We start from the raw sequence: 8,930 nt of genomic DNA, 5'->3' as shown, positions 1-8,930 counted from the left end.
TTATTGCAGAAAAATTTACAATATATTTATTTTTGACTGTATAAAATGGCTTAAAAAGCTTTATTTTTGTATAAAGTTGAAGGAAAGGAAGTTTAAAGTCAAATAAAATTAAAAATAACTCAATAAATTCATCATTTAAGTTTTTTTTTTTTTAGAATTTAAGCACCAAAATAATATTTCTGAATATTTAAATGAACTTTAAAGTATTTCTTTCTGGCTATTTTAAGAATAATATACATATATCAATATTAAAATGAACTTAAAAGTATTCCTTGCTGGCAGTAAGAGTTCTTTCCTCGATACCGTTACTTGGGGGCATTCGCCCCCTAAACGCAGTACTGAAGCCCATTGAATGTTCTGAGTCTACAAAAAATGGGAATGATATTTTATGCTAATTGGATAAGGTGTTCGCATCGGAGGTGTCGCGACATGCAATACGAGTAGGCGCTACTTGAAAAGTGCCAAAACATGAAATCATAATTTAATTTGATTTTAACGAGCCTTCGTCACTCCCCCTCTTCCTTTGCTACCTTCGTACAATGTGCAATGAAATCTGCAGTTGGGAATGCTAACAGCTTTCAATTACAGACGCCAACATACATTTTTGTATAGCATTATGGAATTAGCATTTTGCTGCAATTTGCACGCAAAGAGCGTAGAAATTGAAAATTTAAATGGCTCTATTGCAATAGGGCCTAAACAATTCTTAGCCACGCGAACTCAGCACATCATTTGTCTTCAAGAGAGAAATTGTCAGGGAAAGAGGGAGCTGCAACTGCCAGTACGAGTGCGAGTGCGAGTGCGATTGTAGATATATTGGAAAAGTGTCGCCCCAGTTGAGGGGCCAAGTAGTGACACGCCACTTGGTACTATTGCTTCTGAGAGGGGGCGTTCCGAGGTAGGGTAAATGTGCATGCAGTGCAAACGTTCAATTGGATGATCAAGGAGCAACTGGCCATTTGAGCAGAGGGTGGGGGGAGTAACTGCAGTCGTTGCTACTAATAAGACAACGCACAACAGCAAGTTGAGTTGGTTTCCAATAAGCGCCGTTCAATTCACTCAACATGTTTCGTCAAGTTTCGTTGAGTCGTTTGCCTTTTCACGTACAGCGCTCTTCTCTCATGCGCGCTTACACACACACACACACACACACACACACACACACACACACAAGCGCTCTCTCACTCAAACGCGATTGCTGGCAACGCCCACTGTAGCTCTTGCTCGCTTGCACTGTCGCAGCAGCTATCTTTGTCGCACTCGCCAGCCAAGTGTGCGAGCTTATCATTAACTGTATCGGAATTCGCTTTCTGTGTGCTCTGTTCAAAGTAGAAAAACAAAAAAACAGAAATAGAGAATACCAAGTGGAAGAAGCTAAAAATGTTGAGTTTGCTTTTTATTAACACCGCTAGATGTCTCTCTCTGGCACCCATTAAAGTCTAATTCAATTGGATTTGGATGCTGTCGCTGTCGTTGTGCCCCAACACCCCAAATAAAAGAGAGAAAAAACACAGTAGAACTAATGAAAAAAAGAAAAACGTTCTGGGGCGCCACCGCATCCTGCTGCCATTTTTTGCGTCCTGCTTGCGCCTTTGCCATTGCTTTTGAACCTAATCTCGTGGTTCTCGGCACCTCTTGTTAGTGCCTCGTATGTTATTCGTGTACACACGCACACACACACACTTATGCATTCACTGCAGTCCTCCCGGTCCACCCTCCCGCTATTGGCAATCCATTGTCGTTGTCGTGCTCTGCGCAGAGTTCGCGCAGCCAGCCAGCACCTCCACCCTTTTGGGTTAAATACTGACAACCCCATTTGAGCGCCTCTTTGCACTCGCTGCTTTGGCTCCTAACCCACAACTTTGCCATCATGTTGGCAACTGGCCAGTTTCCCTTCCTTCTTTACCCCCAAACCTCCTTTGAGTGCCTCTGCCCATTCTATTCATCATCCTCTTCTTCGGATTCTTCTTCTGTTTTTGTTTTTTTTTCCCAGTTCGCTGAGGCTGATGCTTGGACAGTTCATTGAAAGTAGGTGGCTGTCCGGAACATGTTCTCTTTAAATATAATCTCTCTACGAGTATGTGTACCGTTAAGCACAGTGATTTTACAATGCTCTGAGACTTTAATGTATGACATCATTGTTATTTATTTTATTTTTATGTTTTTACGCTATTGCACATTTTTTAACTGAGAAATTTGGATTTAAATTACACAAGCATTTCCTTTTTAAGTAATTCTCCTTCTTATATTTTTTCATTTAACCGTGATACAAGATAATACCGCACAATGATTAATCTTGTATTAATCTTAATTATTAATTATTGCCTTTCAATTTTCTCTGTATTTGAATGTGTTTTAATAAGTGTTTAACATTTTCAAACCACATTTTAGTATTTTATTAATAGTATGGGTAATTATTTTTTTAATTTTCAAGCTTTAATATAGAAATTTAATTATTATTAACTTTACAAATGTATATATTTGTATAAAAAAAACACTTTTTTTGTATCTTGCAATATAAGCTCCTTTTGTAGATTAGATATTTTTAATTTACAAACACATATGATATTATAGCTAGATTATATTAAAGATTATAAAAGAAGATTCGAATAATTCGAGGATTTTGTAGCCTAAATCTATTAAAATATTTAAGGTTTATTTTGACATTCTATTCCTCCAACAGAGTTAATTTGACACTAATATTAAATGCAACTTGTAAAAAATAAAGTTGAAAATTCTTGATTTTATGAACGGTTTTTTCTCTGAGTACAACGTAATATAAAATAAATCTATTTTCTTATCAGCAAAAATGAGAATTGAACCAAGGTACATAACATATATGGGAAATTATGTGATTGCATGTAAAATTACTTGTTAGAAACTGCAACATTGAAAGCAAACTACAAGCTACGTATATATGTACATATATAAGTGTGGTACATTGTATGCTTATAGTACACCGATCTGTATACAAATGTGCAGCTTTAAAAGTAGCATGGAAACTTTTCATATTTACACACCTTAACTGGGAGCAGTTTACAGTTCCGTGTAAATAGTTGGATGCAATTGTACGGATGTGTGCAGCAGGGACTCGGGCAGGAAGTGCACTTACATAACTCTCATGCACACAGCTACTGATACAAATACTATGTAGTACACACAGCTGTGGATACACACATTCTGCAGATACACGTACTTAGACTTTGCACAAACCCTGCTGCTTTCAGTGGCAGACAAAGAAAACTTCAAACTCCTCCTCTCACTCTCTCGGTGGTTCCTCCCGCGCAAGCAACTGGCATATAATTTACATTGTTGCTTGTTTCCTTTAACATCGCACCCTCCCAGCCCCGCACCCTCTGGCTTTTCATCCGCCTGCTCCCATTTGGCGAGCAGTGCAAACTTTTACATTGATAAATTTTTAGTAATTCTTCTTTGGGTGCGACGAGTCGCGTTGCTTGTTTTTCATTTTGGGGCAAGTTGTGGGCGCACTCTGTGGCAAGGCAAGGACTTTATGAATAAGTGCTAAAATGCCAGAGTCCAGGACCGCAATGGACCGGGCCATGTCATCCTGGTTAAACTGACGAGCAGCAGCATCAGAAGCATACCATCTGCCCCTTCCCCCGTTGTGCTACAGAAAAAAACATTTTTTTTTATTTGCTTGTTGTTTTAGCTTGATGATTCATTGGGAAAAGCAGAAAGCAGAGCTGCCGCCGGAAAATGAACCAAACTGTATTCGCGCACTCTTTCGCTATTTTCGAAAAACACACACAGCACCCACAGTCCCACACACACACACACACACACTCTCACGCACTCACACAGCCAAACAAATTGCCATTTGAAATGAAAACCCTCAGACGAAAGTTTGTCAACTCAATATAGTTGATGGCTCTTCGTCTCGATGATGGATTTTGTTTTACACTGTGCAACAAAGTTCGACAGTGTTGAATGAAAACGAAGTATGTTGCAGATTTGATAGTTACGAATTTAATACCATTGTATAGGAGCAATGTAAGAGTACAACTGGAATGCTAGGATTTAAGTTGGCAGAACTTGCATAGAGTTATTATATGGATTAAATAAAAGTAAAGTTGTAAAATATAGAGAAGGTTGGAGATATCGTACTTTTTCATTAAATATTTGTTTATTTAATTATTATCAATATTGAAATACAAAATGATAATAAACTGCTGACCATGACTAACTTTATAAGATAATAAAATATTTTCTTTAAAATGTAAAAATATTTTTGGCAATATTGAAATTCTTAATTGAAATAAAACCAAGTGTATATCTTTGTATCGATAGCTGATATAGAATACAAGCTTTTAGGTAAAGAAATAACATAAATGACCAATAAGAAATGAATGCAGGTTTGAAGCCTTTTCGCCCCATCGAACGGAATACATTGCAACAACATGGAAGCAATTTAGGGGTATCAAATGCCAACCAAACGTATGCACTTTTACGTATGTATATAACATTCTTTATACATACATCGTCTATATATGTACTCGTATTTACGTACATATCTGTGAGTGCTCCCCCCAGAAATGTATTTCGAGCGCGCATGTCAAAAGGTCACTTGAACGCCAGTTTTTGTATACATATCTGTGTATGTGTGTGTGGCAGTAATTACATGCGAGCCTCCCCCTTTTAGTATGAGCAACTAAAGCGCTCCATTTTATTTATGTGTCTGACAACCCCCATCCAGACCGATGGAGCATGAATTCCATTTACGAGTACTTCTCAAATCTCCGACCCGATTCCCGCTGCCCCTTTTCCCCATCTCTGTTTGGCTCTGTGCATGCGTGTAGTATTGTCCAAGGCCCTATGAATTAAACATTTGCGATAAAAGGCTGACACATGGGTAGCTGGGGTAATACGAGTAAGTAGGAGAATTCCGAGCTGGACGAATGGAACATGTCACAAATCATTAGCACATATTCAAATCGGGGACCAGAGGTCAGTCAAATGGGGCGGAGTCCCAAGCACAAAGTAAATAGCTCTAGTGCTTGCTTTTCGACCGACAAGAAAAACATTTTCGAATGCATATTTTTGACCTTAAAAACTTTGCCTAATTGCGGCTACAGCCAAACACAGACAAAGGTCAGAGGCTGCCGGGAAGACGCACAAGACCAAAAAACACAATGCAAAAGGATCTCATCTAATGCAGATGCTGATGCTGGACACTCAGGTACAGATTGAAGACGAACTCGAGTGTCCACGACTGACCCCGTGCTATAAGAAAATTAACCTTTGTGTTGTGGACGACGATCATTCTAGCGACGATCGTTGACAAGTTCAACCCCCAAGGAACTGCGTCCTGGACCCTCGCAATGGTCAGTAAAATCAATTTTCAGTTTTGCGTAAATTTTCTGCTTGATTTTCTTGAATTTTTACACATTTTAATAAAGGGTTCCGCATTGGATTTACCTGGATTGTCTCGTGTTTTGAGTCTTGAATCTCGAGCAGCAATTGGGGGTTGATTTTTGGGTCGATTTTATACGCATTTCATCTGCATTTATTCAGCGTTTTTGCATACGGCGAGACAAGCCAAGATTTTTGGAGATTTGTCCTTTCTGGTCAGCGTGGGAATCGCTACCGAGGGATATTGGTCAGCGTCAGCTTGCAAAGGACCTTAATCCGATTTTAATGAAGCGCAACGTTTTGCGGTCTGCTGAATTTATGCGTCTTTTCCGTGCTGCTTTCATTTTGGTCATTTATTTTAGAGCATGCATTGAAACAATTTTCCTTCTGAGGTTTCCTTAACGTTCTCATACTATATACGTGTCCGAAAGAAAGCACGAAATTGTTAAGGATGACGTTCTGAAGTTAAAGAAATGCAGTTTTTATTTTGCAAGCTACAATTAAAATTTGAATTCAAAGAAGCATAGTTTCTGATATTATTCAAATGCATTAAGCGCATTGATGATAAATTTCTTATACCCTTTATACACCAGTATGATCGTTGAATAAAAACGAAAACAAGTTTTTGGCTGAGATCATATAATATTAAGTACAATTGCTTTAATTTAAAAATGGTTTTAAGCTTGTAATGTAGATTTCGACTTTTTGGTAAATTTGAAACAAATAAATTAAAACAAATTTATAAGATATTTTTGAAGACGAATAAAAATTGCAAGATTTGTTTAACAGTAAAAACAAAGCAAGTCGAAGAGCGAAGTTTAGACAATAATTTGATAGCTCAACAACGATTTACATTGAAAGCACTTATGACTCTTTGGTTTCTCTAGTGTTAGCTGAAATTCAATGCGATGAGTGAAGTTAGTGTGGTTGTTGTTGTTGTTGTTGTTACGAGTATGTGGATGCTTTGGATGCGATAATTAAGCAGTCAAAGTCAAACGATGGGAGTCTGGGACCATCGAAAATGTTATGTTTCATCTCAGGCAACAGCAACAGCAGCAGCAACAGCAGCAGCGCAACAATGGCAACTCATTTCACCCGGTTAGAGTTTGATGAATGATCTCATCAGCGAGGTGTCGGCCCGAACACAGTCGATGATTGGCTTCAAGATGTGGCACAAAGACAGACACTGAGACTGAAGCTAGGACTGAGTTGTGATGTGGCCCCCGTACGCTGATGAGCCTCATTTGTGGCAAAGTGTGTAAAATTTAAAATTTAATAATTAACAATTGTTTTTTAATACCACGGCAGCAAATCTGGAAACTCGGCTCAAATTACTTTCGCCCAAAAAAGTTTGGTAGCTGTCAATCGTCGGCATCAGTTGGCTTCGATTGTCCTATTTTGGACCCGACGCCACAGCCCCAACACACCGAGATCTCTTTGTTAGGCATGATTAATGATGCGAAATTATGAACTCGCTTGTTCTAAGTGACGTGCTGCAAATGTGGCAGGGGCAGAGACAGAGTCAGAGGCAGAGCCAGCGGCAAAGGGAAGGGTAAGGTCAAAGGCAGAGGCAGGCACAGAGTCACCAGCTGGAAGAGCCTCTGTGGCAGTGGAAGTGGAGCGAAGGCAAAAGCGAGGCAGATCGGGGCAAAAGATGTTGTGAGTAGTTTTGTTAATCGGTTAAAGAAAAATGACTTCATTAAATTCATTAGCGCCCATGTGTGAAATTCGTTCAATTGGTACTCGATGGTTAACCTTTGGCTGTAAGCTTGGTCATAATGGGATAGTAAGATTATCTGTTAAGAAAACTTATGAAATTGTAAAACAAATGCAAATAAGCGATGGAGTTAAAATAATGTCTTGACTTTTTCCATATAAATGCTCTGCTGTCAGGTGTACTAATTATTACAATGTGCACATTAAGTTTTCCCTGTAGTCGTAACTCTTCAATTGCATTTCGGGTTTTCCCCATACAAAAAAAGTGTTACCACTAAATCAGGAAAGCAAGCTGCTTATCTATTTCAATAAGATATTAATATCTTCTAGCCAGCTTTACCCACTCCAGTTGCCATCAAGTCGCATTAAGTTTACCACACACTGGCCTTATTTAGTTGCACCTTTCATGGCCCGTTTACCCAGTGATGAGCTAACCACACAACCAATGGAGAACGTTCAGCCTGGAAACCTAATCGTACAATGATTTCCTTGGCTTTTGGCTATTTACTCACACAAAGACCATGGGAAAATCAATACGCAAAAGTCAGTTGGGCAACCGACTGCAAGTAAATGTGCTACATAGATGGATTTACATGGATTGTGGCTGTGTCTGAGTCTAAGACTGAGACTGAGACTGTGCCTGCGACTAAAACTGGACGTGGACCATAAGTCATCGACATTGATAGCCATCAATCGCAGCCGCTTTCCGTTGCTCTAGCCACAAAGCTGCACAACTCGCGCGAAGTGTAACTACAATTAGTCGGAGGCTGAGAGACTCAGCCCCAGAGACTCGGGATCGGGAACTGAGTCAGAGATAGTTTTGCCAGTTGGCCAAGAGGCAAGTTGGAGCCAACACTCGCACTCACACATCCACACACGGTTGCATGAAAATCTTTTTGTTCGTTACGTTACTCCAACGCATTTTCCAAAACTTGGTAATTTTTCTTATTGCACTGCAACGGCGCGACGGCTGTCCCGGCAACCAGCCACAGTCAGCCAGCTTCGGTCTCCAACTCCCCGTTTCGTACGTCACTTTGTCAGTTAGTCAGTCAAGTCAGTCAGTTGGGACGTTTGGAAACGTCTTGTCTGTGCTGTGCTGTGCTCTGTTGACGGCTTCAGAAGTCTGCGGCTCGTTGAACCTTTTTAACCGTTGCTTGGTCAAGAGTTGTTAACCATATTAAAGTGTTCAATGATTAATTACACGCGTCCAAGATTAATTGAAATCAATCAAAGCTGAAGTTAACTAATGGCAACACGTTTGTAATCTCCTCTTACCATATCCAGCACTCTCCTCTCATCCGATCCGTTGTATGCACGCCTGGAATTTCTTATACTATATCACCGAGTCTCACATGCTGTACTCCTACTCTTCTCCTGGCCACAATCACATACCACACAATCACACATTCGTTTTTCATGCCGCATACATAAATGAATTTATTTATTTCTATGGGTTTATTCTCCCGCTCCTTTCCTTTTATTCCCATGCTTAATTACAATTAGAGCTCTGTAGGTTAACCGTCCAAATACTCGTAACAAGTTGGCAGCTGAGTATGTGTATCAGCAAAAGTAAGAGTAGTTCCCAGCGATTCTTCTTTCATTCAATTTATTGCCATTATTAATTTATGCGCAGGTTTTGTTAATTATAAATAGCTTCTAAATAGAAAATATCTCTGTAAGATCTTTCTCAAGTTTTGGACAATCGATAGTAGAAGTAGCAATAAGAAATATCGTATCGAACTAACATCTTGCTTCATCGATACTTAAATACCGGTCAGTCGATAACGTATCAAATGTTAAGTGACTGTTAATTGATCATAACAGAATATTCTTCGATTATTTAG

Source organism: Drosophila nasuta, chromosome 2R, assembly GCF_023558535.2.
Source record: "Drosophila nasuta strain 15112-1781.00 chromosome 2R, ASM2355853v1, whole genome shotgun sequence".
Lineage (NCBI taxonomy): Eukaryota > Metazoa > Arthropoda > Insecta > Diptera > Drosophilidae > Drosophila > Drosophila nasuta.
Note: the sequence above shows the minus strand (reverse complement) of the source record.